General features: G+C 35.6%; 1 non-coding gene across 1 annotated transcript; it reads right to left on the reverse strand.

Annotated features, from left to right (window-relative positions):
• Window positions 1-5,460: 5,460 nt before the first annotated feature.
• On the reverse strand, window positions 5,461-5,567 carry LOC121208628 (small nucleolar RNA R71). Its single transcript, XR_005903759.1, has one exon. It is a non-coding gene; the product is annotated as a small nucleolar RNA R71 (small nucleolar RNA).
• Between the last annotated feature and the right edge of the window lie 20,981 nt (window positions 5,568-26,548).

Genomic DNA, 26,548 nt, shown 5'->3' on the forward strand with positions numbered 1-26,548 from the left:
CCTCTAACACGTAACCGTCGCCGAAATAGGTTAAGAGGTATTACTAGACTTGTAATTCAATTCAGAACAATTATTTATCCAGAAACATCATAATTCAATCCATAACATTCATTCACATCCATTATGTACTTAAATCAAACATATCAAACTTTAATCATACATTCGGGACTAAATCGTAACATAATACAAATTTCAGAAACTTAGAAAATTTTCAACATTTCAACTATCACACGCCTGTGTGAATAGGCCGTGTGCTTCACACTGTATTAGACACGCCCATGTGTCTAAGCCATGGCAAAATAAGGCATACATACTGACTTGTCCACATGGCCACAAGACACGTCCGTGTGCCAGGCCGTATGAAAATTAGGGAGGCTACTGACTTGGCCACACGGCCAGTCACACGCCCATGTGTCTAGCCCGTGCTCGAAACTGACTCGGCCACACGGCCTAGCACATGCACGAGTGTGTGTGATTGTGTAGCCTGCTCAGGCTCATTTCGAAATGGCCTTCGAACAACACGGCTGAGACACACGCTCGTGTCCCTACCCGTGTGGGCAAAAATAGGCTATTTGCAAAGCCATACTGCCACCCTAATATCACAAGCATTCATGACCACAATTCACAACCCAATTGGCAATCATTTTATAACCATTGCATGTACAAAATATAACCAATTTCAAACAATACATATCAACTCACTGTATCTTGTCATTACCAACATATTCATGCACACATACCTCATTGGATATCATTCAAATATACCAATTTTTGCATTCATGAATCAAGCATGTATAAATCACATATCAAAATAACATTTACTACTAGTTCAAGCCATGTCACATAGCTTGTCCATATACCAAATTCACATCAGTAACATTAACATAAGATGGTCATACTTCACAACCTATAAACTAGCTTATACATGCCATATTTACATATTTTCCATAAGTTCTAAAAGTACTGGAAAATGTGATAGTAATCTCCGACTTTATCCGAATTGAGCAAGCTTCCAAATCTATAAAACACGGAAGAATAAACGGAGTAAGCATTAAGCTTAGTAAGCACGTATAATATAGAATTAAACTTACCAAATGACAATAAGCATTATAACAAATTAAAATCCAACCCATTTGCTTATAATGCCTATTCACATCACCATTCATAAGTTAGTCATGTAACATTCATATAACACCAAATACTAATTATATAAGTATCTCATGTATCATAATATCCATGTAATCATATAATTCATGTAAATCATGTATCTTATAATTCATGTAAATCATATAGCTCTTATATCATATGATCCACATATTTCATATCGGTATTATGCCCATTGAACCTACTGGAATATCGAAGGATACTAGGGTGATACACATTAAGTGTATAAATCAGTAATCCGTCAATTCATCATCATTTCCGCTCTTTCGAGCCATGATCGATAAGCTCCTTCTGAGATGATAAACGGTAAGCTCCGTAGAGTTAAAACAAAAACGGTAAGCCCCGAAGAGCTGAAACAGTAAGCTCATACCAGCTGTGGTGAGTCCGCAACAAATGCAAGAGCTACACCAAACGGTAACCCTAGTGACATGTCACTTGTATCCTACAACTATCTACGGTTCAAACAGGATTCGTATTTCATGGTAAGCATTATTTTAGGCATTCTTATTCCATCAATCACATATATTCAATCTATATACATTCATTTCAAAAACATACAATTAATTTAAAGTTAGATTCTAATTATACGAACTTACCTCGAGTTACTCGGATATCAACTAACGGCTACTCGTTAATCTTTTCCTTTCCTCGATCTAAACCTGAACTCGGTTTATCTTGGTCTATATATTAAAAATTCAAAATTTTTAGTAACCATTTAATTCAATTCGCACATACTTTCAAAATTATACATTTGCCCCTATACTTTTGACTACCTATATATTAAAAAATTCAAAATTTTTAGTAACCATTTAATTCAATTCGCACATACTTTCCAAATTATACATTTGCCCCTATACCTTTGACTACTTTGCAATTTAGTCATTTATACATAAAATGGCAAATTTATGCAATTTACCCTTGACCCTTGTATAGCCGAATCTCATACAACCTCATACTAGCCCATATTTTTATTTTATTCACATTTCTAACCACAACATTTCTATCTTTTATAATTTAATCCCTAATTCTCATTTTTGTCAAAAAATCACTTTATAAAACTTGTATATCTATGAATAAGCATCAATAATCTAACAAGAAACTTCAAAATACCTAAATATTCAACAATGGCATATCTCAAAATCTTTAACAGTTTTAAAAATGAAGGTACGAGTCAGCTAGATTAAGTTGTAACGAACTCAAAAATGTAGAAATCATTAAAAACCGAGTCAAAACCGTACCTTAATCTAGCTAAGAATGTGCCGAAACCAAGGAAGCTTCAAAACCCCTATTTCATTTCTCAAATTCGGCAATGAAGATGAAGGAAATAATATGATTTTGGTTTTGTTTTATTTAATATAACATAATTAACATTTTACCAAAATAACCTTAATGAATTTTTAATAATTTCAAAAATACCAAGCCAACAACTTTCACTATATCATTTAAGGTCTAATTGACAATCAAGGACCCTCATATTAATAAACCATAGCAATTTAATACCTTTAAACAATAGTACTCAACGTTTACGCGTTACGCGATTTAATCCTTTTTACTGAATTAAGCATTTAAATGGTAAAATTTCTTAACGAAATTTTTATAATATTATTCTATCATGTTGTAAACTATATTAAAATAATAAAATAAATATTTTCACTTCAAATTTATGGTCCCGAAACTACTGTTCTGATTTAACCTAAAAACGGGCTGTTACAAATTAACAATGTGTAATTATGATGTGGATATTTTGGCCTTGTGACCTTATGAGACTGTTGGATATGGTTGGCATGCCATGGGATTGTGAGTACTCATCTATATGTGTTTTCTAATTTGGGCATTGAGGCCTTGAGACATGTTAGAGAGATATGGGAACGTAAGCTAAGCTCCATTCAACAGGACATGTTTAGTGTGTTGAATAGTGCTAGCTTTATGCTTCACCTTTGGGATATGTTCGACTCTATGAGTCAATTGGTGTGTTGGAGATCTGTGTATCTGATGAGTGATGATAGAGCTCACTGATAAACCATAATTTATATATATTTTTATCCCATGCTTAGCCTATTTATGAATGATTTCTCCTTAGATTTGGTGAATTTGATGCTCCTAATCCTTTAATTTCATGTTTTATACTTAGGTGAGCATAGGAGAGTAAAAAGAGTGAGAAACAGGCCGAAAAAGGAGAAAATAGACCCCGTAGGAAATCAACACGGCTTGGGCTTCCTCACACGGGAGTGTCACACGGCCTTGTCCATTTGGCAGGATTGAAGCACGACTTACACGAGTAGACTACACACCTGTGCCTATTCAACAGCCTTGACCACGGGCTGGAGTAATCGCACACGGGCGTGTCCCTGCCGAGCCCAAGTATAGTCCTATTTGGAAAAGGCTAATTTTGAGGGCTCTCAAGCATTCTAAATCTTATTTAAACACCTGAGGAGGCACTTAAGAGGGGGACGCAGAGTAGGAAGCAAGGAATTACTCAAGAAAAGCCGATTGATCCATCTCAGAAGCCGGATTCATCATCAAGACTGAAGATTTCCCTTCAAGTTCCTTCAGAAGTTTTTGGTTTTCTTATGTTTTGTTATCTTTATGCTTTTGAGATGTTTTCTTTCATAAGTATGAACTAAACCCCCTAAATACCTAAGAGGAATGAAACCTAAGATGGATCTTGTTTTTATTATCTGAATTGTATGATAACTATTTTACTTGTTCTTAATTATGTGATCTTAATTCTTGTTTTGATATTCCAGGATATTGATTCAAATTAAGCTCTTATTCAGAGGAGGAACAGACCCTGTCTAAGAGTAAATTTCTCATAATTAAGCGGAGTTGATTGCACGCCTAGAGATAGGGTGATAAGATTTTGCCAAATTAAGGTGAAACCTAATAAGGTAATCCATAGATCTAGTTAATGAAATTCTAGGGTGTTAATTAGAAAGAGATTTCAATTATTCAACCTAGGGTTAGACGTTATTAGTCTCGAGAGAGATAATAATATAACTTAGAGATTTCTAAGGATTAAGTCAAATGAATACATCGTCTGATTCAGAGTCAAATAATAAGTGAAGTCTAGGTGGATTTTTCCTTAGGTATTGTCTTAATCAATCGAATTCTCCCAAAAGTATTTTCTCAAATTTTCTTTCTGTGCATTCTTAGTTTAGTAATTAGTTTAAATAACCAAACCACTTAATTTTTTTTAGGCTAGATAATAAAAAGGAAGTAAATACTAGTACTCCTGGTTCCCTTGGGTTCGACAATCCGGTCTTGCTGAACTATACTACTGTTTCGATAGGTACACTTGCCTCAATCGAATTCTCCCAAAAGTATTTTCTCAAATTTTCTTTCTGTCCATTCTTAGTTTAGTAATTAGTTTAAATAACCAAACCACTTAATTTTTTTTAAGCTAGATAATAAAAAGGAAGTAAATACTAGTATTCGTGGTTCCCTTAGGTTCGACAATCCGGTCTTGCTGAACTATACTACTGTTCGATAGGTACACTTGCCATAATCGTGATAATAAGTTAGTCTCAAGAATGATTCATTCATAAATCTCTAAAACATGTCACGAATATCACATATCAAGTTTTTGGCATCGTTGCCGGGGAACTAGGATATTAGGAACACTCGATTTTTATTACTTTAGCCATTTTACTTTTATTGCAATTTAAATTTTTATTTTCTTTTCTAATTCTTCATTTATTCTCTTCTAGCAGGTTTTTCTAGTTTATGACCAGAAGAAACCCATCAGGACCATTACTTTTTTACGATGAGATCGACTGCACAGTTCGCAAAAACCGAAGAGAAATAAGGTGAAACTTAAGATACACAAAGGAAGAGCAAGAGGATGATACTTCAACCACAACCGAGGAGATGGCTGAAAACCAAGAAAATCTGTTACCTCCTGCGATTGCTGTTAATCAGAATCCTGCTCCGCGCACTATGTATGATTCTGCTAAACCTTCTTTAACAAGAACTGAATCGACCATAGTTAGACCTGCTGTAGATGCAAATATTTTTGAACTGAAACCTAACACAATTCAAATGATACAGCAATTTGTTCAGTTTGATGGTTTGCAGGACGAAGATCCCAATGCTCACTTGGCAACCTTTTTGGAACTATGTGATACATTTAAAATTAATGGCATTTCTAATGAAGCCATTCGCCTTCGGTTATTCCCTTTTTCATTGAGAAACAGAGCTAAACAGTGGTTGAATTCGTTGCCACGAGGGTTAATCACTACTTGGGAACAAATGACCGAAAAGTTTTTATTAAAATATTTTTCGCCAGCTAAAATGGCTAAATTACGTAATAATATCTCTTCTTTTGTGCAGATGAATTTAGAAACACTCTACGATACATGGGAGAGATACAAGGACCTCTTGAGAAGAGGCCCTCACCATGGGTTACCACTCTGGCTACAGGTTCAAACGTTTCACAATGGCCTGAATCCTTCGACTCGACAAATGGTTGATACAGCCGCTGGCGGAACCATCAATAATAAGACACCTGAAGATGCCTATGAGTTTATGGAAGAGATGTCATTGAATAATTATCAGTGGCAAGTCATGAGGATAAAGTCAACAAAAACAGTCGGCATTTATAATGTCGATTCGGTTACCATGCTCCCTAATCAGGTAGAACTCTTGAATAAGAAAATTGATGGTTTTCTTAGTTCTTCACATGTTCACCCAGTAATGCAGTGCAAAGTAAGTGGAGGTGGATCAAGCAATTCAGATTACCCACCCTCTGGTCACAACATGGAGAACGAGTAGTTAAATTACATGAGTAATAATCCTCGATCTCAAAATAATCCTTATAGTAATACTTACAATGCAGGTTGGAAGAACCACCCAAATTTCTCATAGGGAGGCCAAGGGAATCAAAGACCACCACCTCCAGGCTTCCAACAACCACCTTACCAACAAGAGAAAAAGTCGAACCTTAAGGAGATGCTAACAAAATTCGTCTTAGTGTCAAAAACTCATTTTCAGAATACCGATACAACATTTAAAAATCAACAAGCGTCGATCCAAGGGATCGAAACTCAGATAGGTCAGCTCGCTAAATTGATATCTGAACGACCACAAGGTAGCCTGCCAAGTAACACTGAATCTAATCCAAGGGAGCAAATCAATGCAATTACCATTTAAGATGATAAAAGGTTAGTTGCACTCGAACCAGAACAGAGGCAAGAAACTGTGGTAAGTAAAGGTAAGGGTGAGGTGGACCACAATGACCAGAAAAAGGTAAGTAAAGAGTACAAACCACGGGTGCCATACCCCATACGACAAGGAAAGACCGTACAGATGAAAAATTTGGTAAATTCCTTAAACTATAAAAGAAATTACATATTAACTTACCGTTTATCGAAGCTCTCTCGCAAATGCCAAACACAGTCAAATTTTTAAAAGAGCTTCTAACAAACAAACGAAAGTTAGATGAGGTGTCACATATGGAGTTAAATGCAGTTTGCTCAGCCATATTACAGAATAAGCTACCCAACAAATTGAAAGATCCAGGGAATTTTACGATTTCTTGTTTAACTGGTAGTTTAGATGTTTATAATGCATTGGCTGACTTAGGGGCAAGCATTAATGTTATGCCTTATAAAATATTTAAACAGCTAGGTCTTGGGAAACCCAAACAAACTAGGATGAGTATTCAATTGGCTGATAAAATCATTAGATTTCCTAAGAGTATCATTGAAGATGTTCTTGTTAAGATCGATAAATTTATATACCCAGTAGACTTTATTGTTCTAGACATGGAAGAGGATAGTAACGCACATTTGATTTTAGGACGACCCTTTTTAGCGACTGCTAGAACCATTATTGATGTTGTTACAGGTGAACTCACACTTCGTGAGGGAGACGAAACAATCACCCTTCAAGCTCGTAATTCGAGTAATACATCAAAAATCGAATGTAGTTGTATAAATTATTCTACTAGTACTGATCGTGTGGTGAAACCCTCTATGCAGGAAACAGTTTCAAAGAACGCATATGAGTTGTGTTCAAACAACAACAAAGAACCCATCTATGAAGAGCGAAGGCTACAAATCGAGAGTTAGATGAATTGCTGACACAGAAATCAAGAACACCCGATAACCTGAAATCGAGCCAGGACAAGTTCAATACCTCACCAAATCAACTTAAGGTTGGAGACAAAGTACTACAAGATGCAGCAGATCCTCGCATTTCCACTCCTAAACCTAATGAAGAAATTCCTCTTATGGTACTCAGTATTTTCCCATATGGTACAGTCGAGGTAATTCATCCCAAATTCGGCACATTTAAGGTAAATAATACCCGTCTTAAACCTTATGCTGATAAAGTTGATAGCAGGGATGAGGAGTGTAAACTTCTCGCACCACCTTGACCATACAGAAGAGAGGTAAGACCAGCTTAAGACTATAAATAAGCGCTTCTCGGGAGGCAACCCGAGCACTAACAGTAATGATTTATTTAAGTTTTAGCTTTTAACATCTAACATACTAACTGAATTATGGAACGCAGGCTTTTTAATGACCACACGGCCAGGCACATAGGCGTGCATTAGGCCTTGTAAAAACAGGGCAAAATTTTTTTTACCCAACACGGGAAACAATAAGTCGCCACGGGCGTGCGACACGCCCGTGCCTTAAACCGTGGGCGACCCTGTCAAATTACCATGGGCGTGCGACATGCCCATGTCATTCATCCGTGGTCGACAATATAAAAAAGAACATGAGCGTGGGCTATCATACACGGGCGTGGGAGAAGTGAACGAAGCAAGACATGGCCGTGCGACACGGCTGTGTGCACCCACACACCCAAGGAACACGGGCATGGGCCAAATCTTAGACGCGCCCAAATTTAAAAATCGCGAAACTCACGGGCAAAAATTAGGGTACACGGGCGTGCCCCACGGCCGTATACCCTAAAATCTATATAAACCCCTCACTATTCATCATCTCCCTCCCAAAAATCCCTAACCCTAACTGCTGCAACTTCACACGCCCTACCCCCACGCCCATGCATCGCCTCCAACACCGATTATGATGCCCCAAGCTCCTTCCTTTTGCATATACTATATCCTATGTCATCGTCACGAGGAAAGAAAACCGCTGTCCTCGCTTTGAAGAAGAGAAAATGAGCAGCGTCATTCTCAGGTCCTACCACGGAGATTAAGCACTCGTTCCTTTAGGTTCCCTTGGGACCCAAGGAGGAATTATATCAGATATTACGGGTCCGACCCCTAAGTGTGGGCCGCTGCATTGACTGGGCCGCACTAGAACAGATTCATTTGGCTGACATAGTTCGAGCCCTCCTGATGACTGACTCGTAGGGGCTCTTCTTTGAGATGTCAAGCTGACGTAACTCGGGTTCACATTAGAACTCTGTTCGACGTTCCATCTTCATATCGTCATGACCAACTTCGACGATCTTGAAACGGTCCAGTTCTGCCTTGGTGGCCTAGTAAGCCAGTTGAGCGTACCCGATTTTGAGATTGCACTAGGGCTATAAATGGAGGAGTTCATGAAAGACAATGAACTCAACACCCTCCATCGCCACATCCAATAGTCCCCCTCAAAGTGTTGGAGGGACCTCGTCCCTGCCTCGGCCACTTACGATCTTAGTCTCTCCAAGGCATCGGCTCTCCCTCCATCCTTGAGGTATCTACCATCTTGGCTCACACTCTAACAGGGAGACGAGAGAGCACCGGCGTCGTCACCACCCATGACGCATATTTCTTATAGAGCATGGCGAATGGGCACGTCCTCGACCTTACTTACTTCATCACCTTCGCCATCCGCCATCAGATGGAACGACATACGAGAGGGGTCATCTCTATTGGGCTCTATGTGACTCGACTGGCTCTGCACTTCAGGCTCCTCAACACAGCAGCACAATCATCCTCCCTCACCCTCATCGGCTAGATGTCCCTACAAGGCATCTCGAGCATGCTAAATATGAGGTATGGGGATGATCAAAAAACGACGTGGCACCTACCCTCCTCAGTATCGCCTCGTCCAGTCCACCGAGAAGGGGGACCTAGAGGACATTACTGATAATGTCCTCCACATCATGAGGACCCACCGTCTCAGCCACCACCTATCCATCGTCCAGTTCATGCTGCGGCTTCATATTTTGACATCTCTGAGTGCCTTACACGATTTGAGCAGCAATATTTTCAGCGCTTTGATCACATTGATGCGACTCTACATCAGATTTGCCAGCACTTCTCCACATCTCATCGCAACCACCACCTCACGAACCATCCGGCGATGACGATGTTTAAAAACTTTTTATTTTTTATTTTTATTTTCACTTTTATCTTTATTTACTTAATTAAGTACTTTTTATTTCATTTTCCTTTATTATTATTTTAATTTTAGTTTTTATAATTTTTATTGAATAATTTATAGTTTTGGCTATTTCATTATGAGTAATTATGCTTCCTTATATTTCTTAAAAAGTTCTTGATTCTATCACAGTTATAAAGAGCTCCAAAGCTCATCATCGCATAGGAACAAAAAACTCTACTGGGAAAGATTCTCCACGACTGTCATGTCCTACTCGACCATGACCATAGCCACCACCAGATATAATATTCTTTTGGCGCAGGACTTATAGACTAATGAACCTCTACCACGACCGGAGTATCCTCCTCCACTCCCATCATTGCCTTGGTCGATTATTCTCCATAACTCCAAATCAAGGAGTTAATTCATCATTCAGGAAGTTTCACTTCCATCCCTATCTTATGGTTATTTATCTCTACTCTTCAAGATATCTATCTTTGTACATTGAGGGTAATGTACATCTTAAGTGTGAGGGGTCTTTCATATCATCATTAGAAATCCCTAAATTTTTTCTTATTCTCACGTGAATCATTCATATCACTATTAGAATGAATTTTAATTAATTATGATTCTTACTAATATGTCTTGAATTAAAACATAGACATTTATGCATTGATTGTTTAAACTTTAAGATGTTAGGGAATCAAGCATGATAAGTTGATTTTTGAAGACTTAAAAACTTTTAGGTTGTTTCCCTAAGTTTAGGTATTATCGTGAGTTGGAATTCACAAGTTTAAACATCAAAAAGCCATAATTTTTGTAAGATCTTGAACCTTTAGAGCATATTTTATTTCTTTCATGCTCACTTTCATTATGAGTGCGTCAGTTTTGATTTGTTATTCTAGAACCTGCTTGATTATGCATGTTAAGACCACACCATTTGAGTTGATAGGTCAAGATGATAAAGGCACTTAGGTTTAACCTACTCACTCTATAAAATCCTACCTCCATAATTAACCCGTAGTGAACCCCTTATGAGCCTAACAAGCCATTAATTGATTTACCCTCAATATTGACCCATAACCCATTATTGTTGAAATCCCCTAATTTGATCCCTATTTTTGTCGAGATTTGATTTGAACAAAATTCTTAGTTATGTTTTGTTCTTCTAAATATTTGACTTGTTCTTGATAATAAAAAAACAATACTTACATACATATTAGTAGTAATTCGTCATTTTTGAGCTTGAGTGTTAATTCCATATTCTGAGAAGAAGCTCACTTGTATTCAACTGATGACTAGTTATTTTTCTAGCTAGGTAATTTTTCAATTCAATCTCGATTCTAACCTTTTCTTTCAGCTTGTGACCACACCCCCTAACCAAAGCCACACTACAACCCTCTAAAAGACCTTTTTGATTGATGTATCAGCTCAATATATAGTGGTGGAGATTTGATTTTCAAGCAAGCCTATGGTAATAACTTTTTATATTGACTAATGAGTGCTTTAATTGATGTCCTTAAACACCTTGAGTGATTTGAGTGAATCTTTAGTGAGGATGTTAAACTCTGCGATATTTTGATCAAAGGAAATCACTTAGATGAGGGGAGGCATCTATGTTTTCATGATAAAATGCTCAACTTAGAATGATTAGAACTTTGATGACATTTAGTTGAATTTTCAATGTATGAGTACTTCTGGATTATTTTGAGATATTATTGATAGGGATTATAAATTGAGAAGAATTTATGTTGAATGTGAGCTGAGGATTTTGCTTGAGGACAAGCAAATGCTTAAGTGTGGGGGTATTTGATAAACTATAATTTATATATATTTTTATCCCATGTTTAGCCCATTTATGAATGGTTTCTCCTTAGATTTGGTGAATTTGATTATCTTAATCCTTTAATTTCATGTTTTATACTTAGGTGAGCATAGGAGAGTAGAAAGGCCGAGAAACGGGCCGAAAACAGAGAAAATGGACCCACGTGGGAAATCAACACGGCCTGGACTTCCTCACACGGGCGTGTCACATGGCCGTGTCCATTTTGCAGGATTGAAGCACGACTTACACGGGTAGACTACACGTCTGTGCCTATTCAACAACCTCAACCACGAGCTAGAGTAATTGCACACAGGCGTGTCCCTACCAAGCCCAAGTATAGTCTTATTCGGAAAAGGCCAATTTTGAGGGCTCTTAGGCATTCTAAATCCTATTTAAACACCTGACGAGGCACTTAAGAGGGGAACGCAGAGTAGGAAGCAAGGAATTACTCAAGGAAAGCCAATTGATCCATCTCAGAAGCCGAATTCATCATCAAGACTGAAGATCTCCTTTCAAGTTCCTTTAGGAGTTTTGGGTTTTCTTATGTTTTGCTATCTTTATGCTTTTGAGATGTTTTCTTTCATAAGTATGAACTAAACCCCCTAAATACCTAAGGGGAATGAAACTTAAGACGGATCTTGTTATTATTATCTGAATTGTATGATAAATATTTGACTTCTTCTTAATTATGTGTTATTAATTCTTGTTTTGATATTCCAAGATATTGATTCAAGTTAAGCTCTTATTCAGAAGAGGAATAGACCCTGTCTAAGAGTAAATTTTTCATAATTAAGCGGAGTTGATTGCATGCCTAGAGATAAGGTGATAAGATTTTGCCGGATTAGGGTGAAACTTAATAAGGAAATCCATATATCAAGTTAATGCAATTCTAGGGTGTTAATTAGAAAGAGATTTCAATTATTCAACCTAGGGTTAGACGTTATTAGTCTCGAGAGAGATAATAATATAACTTAGGGATTTCTACGGATCAAGTCAAATGAATAAATTGTCTGATTCAGAGTCAAATAACAAGTGAAGTCTAGGTGGATTTTTCCTTAGGTATTGTCTTAATCAATCGAATTCTCTCAAAATTATTTTCCCAAATTTTCTTTCTGTGCATTCTTAGTTTAGTAATTAGTTTAGATAACCAAACCTCTTAATTATTTTAGGCTAGATAATAAAGAGGAAGTAAATACTAGTACTCATGGTTCCTTTAGGTTCGACAATCTGGTCTTGCTGAACTATACTATTGTTCGATAGGTACACTTGCCTTAATCGTGATAATAAGTTAGTCTTAAGAATGATTCATTCATAAATCTCTAAAACCTGTCACAAATATCACGTATCACTCATTTTATGCTTCATAGCCTCAAAAGCCAAATTATCTTAAAATGTTTATATGTGTAATGTGATATATACCTAAATGAGGATGTGGTTGTTATGCCAATTTATCATTTAAATATGTTCTTATATGTTATGATAATATGATAAAAGACGGATGCTTTTAATTGTCAATAATATGTTAAATGAGTTTTTTTAAGTTACATGAAAATGTTAGTATGTTCTCACAGTAAGTTGCGTATGTAATTGTGGATTGGGTTATTTTCATATAACTTGTGAATGTCTTTGAATATATAAGTTAAACTTGTAAGTATTTAAAGCATGTATATGTTGTTTTAGTCTTGACGAATTATTATTAAATGAATTAATGAAGCATGAACATGTAATTCTGACTCAAATGGAGTATGGTTGTGAATATGTTGTAGTATGCTATTGATTGACCTTTGATATTGTGTGTACATTGTGGTTACAGTGAGTACTCAATGAGCTTGTAAAGATCACCCACTCCCTTCTTAAACTTTGCAGATTAGTTGTGTGCCAATATGAGCAATGTGGCATTTCGAAGAGTGATCCAAGCAAGTCTTTTCTTTTAGTAAGTGTTTAATTATTGATTATGTTTTGGGGAATAAGGCAATGTGGTGGACATATGTTGATATTTGCTATGTTATTATGGTGGTAACTTTAGAGTCAATGCTTTTAAGATTTATGAGACTTGGTGCTTGATTAATCGTCTGGTTATACAGATAGGATTCGACATTTAAAACTAATTATATAAGCGTTATGATGATTTTTAGGAGTTATAATCATTGCATGTTGATTTTGTATAAGTATGGACGATTGGAATGCTCAAATATGTTGTATTTTTATGGTCTGAAGTAGAGGTATCAATATTCACATGTTAAAAACAATACCACTAAAAATTTCAAAGTGCAAGAAGTCAATCTTGCTAATTGGTATTGATACCTTGGCCCGAGTATAGATACTTGGAGGTGAAATTATCAAAACTTGTTCAGTGGTATCGATATTTTCCGATAGTTGTGTTTTTTATTAAGAAATAGTAAGCTAGTTTGGTAGGGATTTTCCAAGTGGTATCGATACTAGATGGGAGAATTATTGATACCACCTGTATAGTATCAATGCATACTTAACATATTTGTAAATATTGCTAAATAGTCCTAAAGCATGATTATTTGATGTTATAAGCTCATTTGAAATATAATTAACATGTCCTATTGATAACCATCATGTGTTCGTCATAAAACTTAAATGAATGTTAAAATGAAAGACGTTTTGTTGGGAATAAGCTTTTACTTGTTGTATTTTACATGAGATGATGGTGTGGCACCTTGATATTCAGGCTTGGCGACCAGGCCGGGTATGGGGTGCTATAGTTATGTCATTAAAAAATTCGATACATGGTAATCGTGTGGGCAACTAGGTGGTAAGGTTGTTATATGTATGTTGTCATCAATCATGGTACTACTTTTACATTCTCCTTGTTGAGGTAGTATAATGTTGTTATGCTTTAGTGGTCCCTTAGTGGTCACAATTGGAGATAGGAGCTTTCCCGCTAAAGGTGACTTGCCTGATACTAGGTGGACCAGTGAAAGGTGAGATGCTTAGATGGTTGATAGAAAATGGCACTCTAGCTCACATCATCCGATTGATCACCAGGGGACCAGCCATCTAGGCCTCTCACCTTTCATCAAGCCACCTGCTTTTACCTACTTAGTTTACCCACGAATCAATATGAACCAATTGAATTGGTTTTACTGGATTTTATATTTATATATATTGTACTTTTATGAATTTTTAGTAATTTATTTGATTTAATTAATTTAACTATAAATCCTATTCTAAAAACTTAAACATCAATTATTTTCACACCACTGGATATTTAATTGACCCCAAGAATTGATATTTAAATCTTAAGTGAACTTTTTTTTGGTGAAAATGAAATGGATACAAACGTAATTGGCATAGGTCCCCAAAGGAAGATCCTCAAACAATCTTAAACTGGTCTTTTGTCTCGAACCATTTTGACAAGACTATCAACAATTTTATTTTCTTCCTAAGAAATATGTTGGATCTTCTATTGATTTACCATCAAAACAGTTTGATGTATTCTTCTAACTAGAGCAGAATTAGATATTCCAGCCGGATCTTCTAAGAAATTGTTGTTTAAAAGCAAGCCAAATGAATAAACGAATCCGATGTGGACCTTTGAACTTTGAAGGTAGCTCCCAAATCAGTTCTTTTAGATTCAATGTACCCTCTCAGATTTTACCATAGGCATTTTTAATATAGAAAGAGCCTGTCGAAGAAGCCCCCAAATAACTCCATCAAGGCTAGAAGAGGGCTGAAGTAGAGGAACATAAACGATTCGATTAAGAACCTCTTCTTAAACACAAATTCTAAAAAGATCTAAATTCCATAAACCATCATCAGTAGTCGTATTCTTGATAGAGATATCCATGCTAAGATTAGAAGTAATAGAAATATGATTACGCAGATGTCCAAAGTTGGAAGCCAAGAGTCCAGCCAACAGTTAATAGAGTTTCCATCCCCAGCAGACCATAATAAATTTTCGCGAATAAAGGGCCATAATTTAGAGAAGGATTGTTATAAGAAGGAACAACACCCTCTTAAAATGTTTTTAGGTATACCACTTGTAACCACATACTTTGACCGGAAAACCTAAACCCAAAGTGCATTGGAGTTTGAAACGATGATATATCTAATCTTTATCATGAAAGACCTGTTATGATCTTTAAAATGCTTCAACCCAAGACCCCATGCGATTTAGGTTGACAAACAGAGTCCCATCTAACCAAAGCCATCTTAGAACCACAATTATAAAACCCCCAAATAAACTTTCTAATCATGCATTCAATCTCATCGCATAATCCTTTGGGACTATCATTGTCTACATAAAATAGCTAGGAATTGAAAGTAGGACAAGTTGGGCCAAAGTCACCCTGCTAACTAAGGAGAGTTGTCTGGCATCCTAGCTAGATAATTTACTTTGCACCTTGTCAACCATGAATCGCAATGTGTTATTAGTGTCCTTTTCACGAAAGAGCAACACCCTAAGATAAGATCCCAGATTATTAACCTCCTAAATTAAAATATATGCTTATGTGTGTCCTTGAGCTATCTTCTATGTCTTTTGAAAAAAAGAAATTTGTTTTCTGCACATTAATCTTGTGACCTGAGAAATCACAAAAATTTTCAAGAATGCTTTTAATGATCTAAGCTTTATGTTCATCAACATGACCAAATAAAATCAAATCATTTGCGAAAAAGAGATAGCAGTGGACAAATGCAAGACAGACGAATAGGGGACTAGTTTTCGGAGTCAATGGCAGAGCGGATACTATGAACCAACCATTCCATAAAGAGAAAAAACAAATAATGAGATAACGGACATACATATTGAACACTTCTTGCAGGCCGAAATTTCTGAGTTGGGATATCGTTCCACAAAACCTACATAGAACAATTCGAAATTGTAGACATAATAACATTATGTAAAAAATTAGGGATACCTGTAACCTGTAAAAAAGGTGTCAATGAAGTCCCACTGCACACAATCATACTCTTTCTCTAGATCAATTTTGATGGATATCCACCCCCTATTTAGTCCTTTTTAATTAATTAAGATCTAAATGAAATTTACCACAATATAGACAATTCCACATCATTCCTATTATTAGGCCATTTAAGGAAGGTCCAACTACACAATTGGTCCTTAATTTATATTAAATTCCTAACTTAATTACAATTTAACCTTAAACAAATTAGGGCTTAATGAATAAATATCCCAAAGGTTAGTGGCATGATCACCATCCACCACCGCTTGGACTTTTGGAAATGGTTTAATTCCAAATTAATCCCTTTGATATTTTAAAATCTACAATGGGTAACTTTTACCTCTTTTACAATTTTATCCTTTTACATTAATTTAACAGTAAATCATCAAAATTACCCAACCAAACTTCAATTCACAGATAATACGACTCTGTAAATATTTAATAAAAATATTTACAGCTTTAATTTACGGAAACAAGGTCCTAATACTTCGTTTTCAATAGCCACTTGACTTTTGAATCGAACCACTTATAATAACTTTTAATTTAATTAGTTCAATTCATCAAATCAAAATTCAATATAAAAATATTATTGACTCGTATAATTTAAATACTAATTATACGAACTTACTCGTTCGATTTGTAGTCCCGAAACCATTGTTTAACCAAATATTGCACCATATATTGCATCCAAATATTTTTACAACAACCGTGGATTCCATATCTTTAACCAATAATTTTTTAATCTGCTCAGAAAAGTCAATGGTCGGAATACCATTGATGTTAGATCTTAGAATGTCACCTTCTTCAAGCTCTAAGTCCACATCAATAAAATCATTCGATATCATGGAAGAGTCTAAGGACTCAGTGCCTCTCTCTCCTATCCCTGTCAACAATTTGTCTTTCCAAGAAATTCCACTCATCGGAGCCATATAAACCATCATGTTATCTACTAATTCGTCACCTACACCTTTGAATCTGGCTTTCTTTGTGCTACGATCCTCGTTGTAACCATCGCTGGAAAAAATCGTAGAGCAGTTTATCGCTGAAAAATTTAGGGGTTTAATTTTATTTTTCAACTCGACTTTAATTTTATTTCACTCGACTCGATTCAATAAAATTTTAAATTGAATTAGGATGATAAAATAAGACTTGTAAACTCGATTAACTCGATTTTTTTCATCTTAAGTGAGCTTTAAATTATATAGTTTGTATTCTTGTCACTTATTTTTAAATTGAGTATTAAAATAATATTGAATTTAGGTGTTTAACCTACCATTTATATAACCCAAAACATTTATGTCAGGTATTATTAAATAGGTTTTTTTTTTGTACACATGGTTTTTAGGCTTTTTAATTTTACAAAAACAAATAAAATTTATATATATCTCATTTTTTTAATTAATTTTTTAATTTTATGTTTTTAGAATAAATTTAGACTTCTTCTTTTTTCATATATATTAGTTAAAGAAATTATTTACTAAACTAGATGTGTTATTCAATTACTTATAAATAGTTGAAATCGGGGGTTGGAGGATCCAACTTTAAAGTTGACATCCCCGTAATATAACTCCAATTATGGTTATACGGAAGTCAGCACCACTACATGCCAACTTCACCTTCCTCATAATATTTTTTTCTTTTTACTATTAGATTATATAATTTCATAAATAGTCCATGCAAGCTCATTAAAATTTCATTATAGTTCACCCATTTGTAGGTTCAAAAGTAAATCATAACATTCATCTTAACAATTGTACTTCTTTAACAAGTAAATCTTAAACTTTCATATTTTATAAATAATTGTATTTCAATACTTTAATGTTTAAAGTCGCAATAATTTTTAATTTAAATAAAAATATAGTTTAATATTTTTAATTAAAAATAACATTTTTTAGATATAATTCTAAACTGAAGGGAACATATCGAAAATTTGGTGAAATTTGAGGAAAAAATTTTAAGATGAAACTAATAAATTTTAAATATAATTTTGAACAGGATGGACTAAATTAAAAAGCTGATGAATTTTTAGTGATCATGTATGATATTATTCAATTTTTTAGGGAGTCGGGTCCTCTAAACCCAGACTTCCATTTTTATGCTCAAATAAAAAAGGGATAATATCATCATAAATGATCCCTGAAATGCATTAGCATTTCAATTAGTCCATCCACTTCAAAATTATATTTAAAATTTATTAGTTTTATTGAGTGTTTTAAAGTGTGTGTCTTCTTGAAAAGGGTTAAATTATGTATTTATATGATATGGTTACATTTCATGGATGTGATTTCGTAGGTAGTTCCCAATGCATACCAACACGTACCCTAATCTAGGGTTAGTACGTGTTTTCTAGATGTAGGTTTGCCTACATGGTGGTACAAACCTACATCGTGCGGTCTCATAGAGTATGCGAACACTTGACATACGAACTCAAAGTGCGAACCACATAGAGTACGGGTCAATACTCAATTAGGTAACTGGGTAACGAGTCAGTAATAGCGAGTATCATAACAATTTTTCCCCCACCTATTTCAAAGGAAAGTAACAAAGTGACTCTTCGGGGAACTTCACTTCGCGAGGCGAGAGATTACTAAAGGAGAAGCTTATCACGTTTATTTTTTACTTTAGAGTGTCACATACACTTCATCATATGTTGGGGAGTGGTACGGTTGTATACAGATGATTATGCCTTCATTCTTGAATACATGAATCGTTAAAGTGCAAAAAAATTTTTAAAAGAGGTTACTTGAACCCTACAAATCAAACTGCTTGAATTTGAAATTTTTTAGAAAGATTTGCTGTCGAGGAGAATAATCGCGCTCCAAAGGTAATTTCTTGAAATTTCCCAATCGCTTATGTGGTTTTTCTAGGTTTGTTCAAGTAAAATGGTCATATTATTTAGTGCGTCCTTTCACAACGTTGTAAAGTACATGCTCCATTGGAAGCGAAAGCTTATGTTTGCAGAGGAAGAAATGAGTCACATATTAGTTACTCGAGGAATTCAAATACCCAATTTTGCCTATGACTTCTCAATCGTTGAAGGGTCGAATCGATTAAGCAACACCACCAACGGGAGTTTTGTACTTCCCTTGTATGTGTTAAAAGTAGATTTCCATCTACCATTCCACCCCTTCTTTAGCCATCTTCTCAATGAATATAGGATAGGCCCGGAGTAGTTATCTAGTTTCTCATGCTAGGTCACGGTGGTTTATTTCATCGAATGTAGTCGATAAGAAGAAATGTCATTCATCATTATTTTCCAGAATTTGTATGAACTGAAAGCATGTAAATCGAGGTTCAATGAGCCTGTTTTATTATTCTGCTCGTGAAGGGGTGGAATCAATTATCTCCAATTGGCATTCAAACCTTTGCCTAAACTGCTGCAAATACATAGGAGTTAAGTGCAAGTTTAGAACTGGCTTTGATTTTCCAATCAAATGGTCGATACCTAGTAAGAACATTTGCCTACGAAAAGGAGAGATTATATCTGAAGTAAAATGGAGTCAGTAATATAAGCTTCGTAATGCTAGATTTGGAGGAAGTGCTAACTGTTAAAAATGTATTTCAACACTGTCTCTTAAATCTAAGTCTCACTGGATGGCAGCCAATTGATGATAACAATGGTGCAAACATTGTGACTGTGTTGCCCGCACAATTTCCATGGCCACATAGAGCCATAGATGATTTAAAGGTTATTCTCTTAGGAAATAAGAAGAGCTTAAGAATTATTTTTATACCTTTTGTACATTAAATCCTCTTCTGTGGTCCTCTAAATCTATAGGGATCCAAAAAATGGTACAAAGCCCCTATGGTACCTACTGGTGCTAATAATACACTTGTTGGTAATGCAGACATAGTTCATGTTGTTGAAGAAAACTCAGAAGAATCCATAAATTTATCTAGAGAGATCGATGAATACATGGACGTTCGATCCTTCATGCAAAATGTGTGAGGTGGTCCCTCTAGTTCTTCTACTGGGGAAGGAAGTGCAAGTAGTAGAAAGAAAAAAAACTATTGTTGGAGCTGCTAATATTGTTCTAAGTAGCAAAGATAAGGATAGCCCTGTAAGGAAGCTTTATCGAAAGAAAGAGAATGATTGCACTACAACATCTGGTGATATGGTCAACATTGTTATAGTTTCTGCTGTGACTCATTCTCCTTCTAGTTCTCCTGAATCTCATCCTTCACCAAGACCACCTATAGGAAATACTTTTGGTTCGATTGTTGATCATGTCCTCCTAGAGGTTCAATGAGATTTATATCTACTAGTGATGAGACATAAACGTTGTTCCTATGGTACGAACACCTATATGTGAAAATTTCCCTATTGTCCTACTGAGGGAAGCATACGATGGAGAGATTGCATATCCCAATAAGTGAAAGAATATGTTTGTCCTACTGCATCATCCAACTCTGTGAAGAAACCATCGTTAAAAGAGCTAATATTATCTCTTCAAGTGGTTTTGGCCGAAACTGGTATGGTAAGTGTGGGGATCACTGAAGTCATTAATGAGAGAAGGTAAGAAAGGTGGAATTTACAAATATTCACCAATCCACCATAAGGGCTTTGGAGAGGGCTTACAAGTTATATAATAAGATGGATGAGGAGAATAAGAAATTGATGTAGCAAAATAAGAGGTTATAGAATAGCCTATCTCTTGCTGAAAATGATATTGAAATTGTATTGGGAGATTGTAAGTGAGCAAGCTGATAAAATTGTTTTAGATGCTATCGTGAAAAGCATGGAAAAGTGGCATAAGTTTATGATGACTAATCTGGCAAACAGTCATGTAGATGCTTTGCAAAAGTATAAGACTGGTACTATGCAAAGTTTTCAAGACCAGACCTAACTTCTTGCTGCATGCTCAAGTACTTAGTGGTCCCTTTGATGCTCATAGGGTAAAATTCGATGCTCTCAACGACCTCACAGGTGCCCAGTTGGACTTCAATGTGCACTTTCCTTCTAGAACTGCTTGGGAGAAATTTGTAGAGGAATGGAACAACTCCAGCAGGATTTACTTTGCTGATAATCCTGTTGAGACTAGTGTAGCTTCCATTTTGGGCGTGAAAGGGATGGAAATGAAGGAGAATATGAAGAGCTTCGACCCTCAAGATACTAGTACTAATTCATGATTTCATTATTTTTATTGTACTTGTTTCTCTCTATTTTGAAATGGATTTTTTTTCTGCATTGAAACAGTGCGGTGCTTGATTGTAAAATTATTTAAGCAAACTACATAACCAAGTTGCCATCACAAATTACTTAATGAATATAATTTAACTAGTGATTAGGAAATCAACTAACATAGATAAGATTTTTCATGATAGTAAATCAAATGAACTTATGCTGCAATCTTAAGTCAGTGAGCCATTTCAAGCAGCAATGTTGAATCAGTTAACTTAAATAAGTTTGTTCATGATGTTAAATTGAATGAACATAGGCCGCGATCTTAAATCAGTGAACAGTTTGGAGCAGCGATATTAAATCACCTAACTTAGATAAGATTGCTCATGATGTTAAATCGAATGAGCTTAGGTTGTGATCTTAAGTCAATGAGCTTATTGATATCAATTGCAATCTTAAATCAATGAGCTGTTTAGATTAGTGATAGTAAACCAGCTAACTCAGAAAAAATTGTTCATGATATTAAATCAAATGAACTTAAGCTACGATCTTAAATCAATGAGTTGTTTAAAGTAGCGATAGTAAATTAGCTAACTCAAAAAAATTGTTCAGAATAGATAAACTAAACAACATTTGCAAATAATGCATCTTTATTGAAAAATGGGACATATCATTCATACATAATGTTTTTTTTTCAAATGGCATGCATTACATGTGTGAGGTAGAACAGAGCCATCCACTTTTGCTATTCTATAAGCTCTATAGCTTATTTTTTGACAACTTTATAGGGTCCTTCCAAATTATGGGTCATTTTTCCTTGTTGTGACACTAGGAAACTAGCTTTAATGTTTCTCAAAACTAAAGTTTTAATGTTTCTCAAAACTAAGTCGCCCACTTGAAATTGTTTGTTCTTTACTCTAAAATTATAGTTTCGAGTGACTTATTGAGCTCGCGCAATATTTTTGATTTTCGTTATCTCTTTAACTTTATCAATAAGATCTAAATGAGTTGGATGGCCTTCTAGTTGGTACTTTCATCAAAATGGGATGTCCTGTGAGATCGCAGGCCTATCTCAGTAGGAATTACTTCTACCCCATATACTAGTGAAAATGTTGTCTCTCCAGTTGCGGTATGGGATGATGTTTGCAGGGCCCATACAATCTCTGGTAGCTCTTCTCACCAAGCACCCTTAGCCTCCTCAACCTTTTTCTTTAGAGCTATGAGAATCTTCTTGTTCATTGCCTCTACTTGACATTTGTTTGGAGAGTTTTTACAGAGCTTTGAACGAAACCAATCTATAGGCCCTTGCAGAAGTTTTTGAATTTTCCCTGGAATTGGGTTCCATTGTTCGTTATAATCAAATATGGAATGTTGAACCTATAAACAATAGATTTCCAAAGAAAAGACTTCATTTGTATCTCTGTGATTGTAGTCAGAGCTTTAACTTTTATCCACCTAATAAAATAGTCCGCAGCTACAACTATGACTTTCTTCTAAGTTATGGTTATTGGAAATGGACCCAAAACATCTATTCCTCAAGTTGCAAACGTCCAAGGGCTAAACATTACTTGCAGAGGCTCAACTGGTGATCGTTACACTTGAGTATATTCTTGGCAAGAATCACAAGTGCGAACCATATGATGTGCATTTTTTTGTATAGTTGGCCAGTAGTATCCTTGCCTAAGAACATTTTGTGCTAACAATCTCTCACCTAGTTGATTGTCACATATTCCTTCATGAATTTCTTTTATAACAAACTCAGCTTCCATAGGAGTGATACATCTAAAAAGTGGTTGGGAGTAACTTTTTTTATAAAGCACATCCTTTAATAAGATATATCTAAAGGTGATAGATTAAATGGTTCTAATTATCTGAAAGCTGAGTAACTTGCAGATACAAAGATATATTAACTGTAAATAATAACACCGTACCTTACAGCCTTATATTGTATTTTGGCGAGCTCTTTTTTGTTGAGGTGGTGAATTTCCCCTTGTAGAGCTTGTACTATAGGGGTCATCCACGTTTCTTCTTGGCTCAAATTGAGAATTCTAACAGAATTTTTCCTCTTTGCTCAATAGTAATAGATGACATAACTTATACAAAATGTCAGCTTTGGTGTTCTCCGTCCTAGATAATTGTCTAACTTGTGCCTTGCCAAACTGAGTGAGTGTAACGCCCCAATTTTCGAGAATTCTATAAATGTTGGCAAAATTTCATGCTTTAATTTTGTCATTTGTGAGTGAAATTATGAAATAGGACCTATGTGAAAATGTTTGAAAATGCTATAGGCTAAATTGAAGTGGCCAAATAAATAGGAGTGCAAAATAGGAGGATTAGCATGACAAACCTCCCATTTTACATGAAGTGGCCAGCCATCATGTTGTTGTAGACAAAATGTGCACTTGATATCCATAATTTATGGTACAAATTGATACAAATTGATAATGGGTTAGGTAAATGTTCCATGATAATGGATTAGGTAAATATTCAATGATAATGGGTTAGGTAAATGTTCCATGATAATGGTTTAGGTAAATGTTCCATTGTGGGAATTTCATGTCTTTTGTATTAAAGAATTAAATGGATGAAATATGAAATTTTATTAAAAGAAAAAGGGGTGAAAAGAACAAAGTTTTGTCCATCTTTGTTCATCATAGCCTAAAGTTAGAGAAGAGAAAGGAGAAGAGAAAGCTCTTGAATGTTTGGTCACTTGGGGAAGAAAATTGAAGGTAAGTTCATGGTAGTTTGCTTCTATCTTGATGTTCATGAGTTCTTCTTGATTTTACCTTAACTCCTGAAGCATATTTTGGTTTTTAGTTGTGTTGTGAGCATTTAGTCATGAATTAAAATGAAGGAAATGGTTGTTGTTTCATGTTCTTTTGATGAAAAATGGAAGATAGGTGAAGTTGAGCCAAACAAATGAGCATGCATGTGCCTTAGATGCTAAGGGGAAAAATCAGCTAACATGTTGTGCTTTAAAATGATGAAATAGAGATTATACTTAAGTAAAATCATAGATATGTGATGATTGATTGGTGATATACATGTTTAAATAACAAGCATGCAAGTTAGGTGTGAAAGAGTGATTTGGTAATAAATCTGCTTGAGACAGCATCAGTAACGTGACTTTGGAAAATCACCATAAATTGTGGGAGATGAGTTAGAAGCTGCATAAATTATGTAATTAAAGCTTAATGAGTCTAGTTTCAAATGGAATAAACAAGAACATATTTTGAATTCTGTACAATGAGAAATTTGATTCGTAATGAAGAGTGGTCAGATTTGTCAAACAGTGAAACATGGGAAACTTTAAGAAAAATCTGGTATTGATTGGCCATACCAAAAATTCTGAAAATTTTATGGATACAAGATATATGAGTCTATTTTCAGGGAAAATTAACGACACTTGATTTGGAGTTTCGTAGCTCCAGTTATAAATAATTTAGTGACTGTTGCTCGGGAAGACAGCTTGCAGTGAAATTATGATTATGTGGTAAACATTGACAAAAATTTGTTAATGAGTTGCTTATTGATTTCTTATAAGCTTACTATGATCTGTAGGTGTGGTTGGCCGGATATTGTAAGGGGTTAATACGTAGTTTGTATTTGAATAGTTAGATTAACGTGTTAGTAATCCAATTGTAGGCGGTTCGTGTGTGGATCTCGTCATCATATCGTCGCAAACAGGTGTGTAACTAACACTCTCTTTCTTAGTCTAGATCGGCAAAAGTCGAAAAGCCGAAATGCCGAAAATCGGTATTTTGTAGATTTGTGAGTGTGCGAATGCTCGTGAGGTAAATCGATTAATGTTTTTGATAAGCTGCAATGTTTGGACTGCAAAGTGCATGATTTCTGTGCCCTCGATATTTTTGGGCTTAATGGGCCAAAATTGGAATGATGGGCCAACGGGCCCAATTCGGTAAGAACCCTCGGTAGTGATTCTGTTAGTACGTGAAAGGTAAGAATATGCATGAAAAACCCTAAAATAGATAAATTACTGAAATACCTTTAAAAATGAAAAATTTACAGTTTTACCCTAAGAGATAAATTACCGAAATACCCATAAGGTTAAATTGACCTAAATGCATGTTTGATTGTTGTTATTTACTGCATGCCATGTTGTTATTATCTGATGCATGGGATTGGGATATTGACGGAGGAAGTACTGAAAGTGGCTTGTCCACGTACTGGAGGCTTTGCCTCAATTTACTGTTAACTGAGCAGCAAGGCTGCAACTGTGGAGTGTTGGGCTGGGCGGGTTGAGCTATTCCCCATATGGAGTGTATGGCAGGTACGGGTGGAGTGTAGTGGTTGGTGGGTTGAGTAGTCTCCCCAAATGGGCTTGCATAAGTTTACTGATGTTGCATGTATTTTGAAATGGGCCTATGGGCGATACTGTTATCTAAATAAGGGGCTAAGGCCCAGTTTATTGTAATCTGAAAAGGGCTCTGGCCCAGTACCACTGTTACCTGAATGGGCTTAGGCCCAATAGGCTTGAGCTGACTTGGGCTTTGAATGAGTTTTCCTTACACACTGAGTTTCCCCAAACTCACCCCTTCTTTAACCTTGCAGGTGAGCCTTGATGTGGGTGACTTGGAGCCGGAGGGGATTCAGAGTGGCCATGGTGAATACTTTGGGGTTTGAAAAAGAGACTGGTTTTCTTAAGTTATTTTTAATTACTATTTAATTTTTGGGTTGTAATAAGGCCATTTTAACTTTATTTTCTTCTTTGATTTTTCTAGGATTATATTATTAAAAACAACTTTAAATTGACGGATGCTAATTCAAATGGGCTAGACTTAGGGTGTGATTTCAAAATGATACTTGTTTTTTTTAAAATAACACGACGTCACGAATATTCGGTTTACTAAAGATAATCACTCAAAGAAATTTCAACTTGTTATAACCAAGTGTGGCAATGGATGTGGGCATGTCTAGGATTGGATCCAATCGGAGAGCTTGGTACTTAAGTAGCCTTCATGGCTCACCTCCTCTGTTATGGATACCTATCTGGTGCCCAGCTTCCATTCACTTGCTTAGTTTGACAAAAGTCAACTTTTTTTTAAAACACTAAAAAGGGAACAAGGGTTTTTGACTTCAAAGTGGCACGTCGGATTCGGCCTTAACGACTGGGCCGGGTTTGGGGTGCTACAGTGAGTAGTTAGGTGGATATGGCATGGTATTTCTTTAGGCATGGCTCTTTTACTTCATACTTTTCATT

The sequence above is a fragment of the Gossypium hirsutum genome, chromosome A10 (genome assembly GCF_007990345.1).
Source record: "Gossypium hirsutum isolate 1008001.06 chromosome A10, Gossypium_hirsutum_v2.1, whole genome shotgun sequence".
Taxonomy (NCBI): domain Eukaryota; kingdom Viridiplantae; phylum Streptophyta; class Magnoliopsida; order Malvales; family Malvaceae; genus Gossypium; species Gossypium hirsutum.